This window comes from Myotis davidii, unplaced genomic scaffold (assembly GCF_000327345.1).
Source record: "Myotis davidii unplaced genomic scaffold, ASM32734v1 scaffold77, whole genome shotgun sequence".
In the NCBI taxonomy this organism is placed as follows: Eukaryota; Metazoa; Chordata; class Mammalia; order Chiroptera; family Vespertilionidae; genus Myotis; species Myotis davidii.
This window is the reverse complement of record NW_006289713.1, coordinates 1033419-1034501: the sequence shown is the minus strand read 5'-3', so window position 1 is coordinate 1034501 and position 1083 is coordinate 1033419.

The window sequence follows — 1083 nt, the reverse complement described above, 5'->3', positions numbered from 1 at the left end:
AACCCCCACGGGCCCCTGAGCCACGAGCAGGACCGTGACCCGCACGCGGGGCCCCATCCTCGGCCGAGTTGTCGCCCCCACGCACACGTGGTCGGCGGCGGGCCCCCCTTCTTTAGCCTCCCCAAGACACCCACTTCCAGCCAAAGGCCGGCATTCCAGCAGCACCCGGCCGCCGCGCAGGGGGTTGGTGGAGGGCAGCCTTGGTCTCCGAGCTACTGTGGCGCCCGCTCGCTTTAAAAGCTAGAACCAGTCTTGTCCGGGATCGGGGTTTCTGGAAGGCGGCGACGTGGAGAAGGAGCCGGGGTGCGGGTGGGAGGCAGAGAACAGTTTTGAAGATACGCCCAGGGCACACCACCGTGTGCAGAGGCCCGGAGCGCGGTGATTGAGCGTCTTTATCTCTGTTCACGGGGCGACCCCGCCGATTCCGCGGGGCACCTCTCGCTGCTCTGCCTCTGGCAGTTCTTCGGGGTTTCACGGGCTCCGTGGCGCCGGGCACTAGGACCCCGCGGGGAGCAGAGGGAAGGGGAGGCGGCCGCGGCCGGGGAGCCTGGTGGACTTGTCCGGTCTGACCGCCTGGGCTGGAAAACTTTTTCTTTTTAATTATTTCTCCTCGCCGGAGCGGTAGGGTTGCTAAGCGCGCGGGGCTGGCTCGGCTACCCCGCGCGGGGCCGCCAGTTTTTCCCTGTGCGACGGGCGGAGCTGGATTCCGGGGCTGGGGTACCGGGATGAGGGGAGCGCTCTGAAGCGGGAGGCGAACTTGCGTCCGGAACGGGGATCCCGAAGCGGGCTGGCTGTCAACGGGCTGGAATCCGTTGACCTCTCCCCGAATCCCTGTTCAGGTGGGCTCCAGGGCGGGCGAGGGAGCGCCTAAGGGAGAACCTTGCTGGGTGGTTTGCAGGGCGGAGTTCCCCGAGATCCTGGGGAGCCAGGCGGCCAGGGCAGCTGCCCTCTGGGCGCTGCGTCGCCTCCGCAGTCCCTGCTGCCCGCCGAAGGGGTTTATGGCTGCGCGCCTCCCCAGCCACGTGGAGCCTCGCGCCTTCTATGTGGGGATCGTGGGGACAGGAGGGCTCGCAGGGGACATCA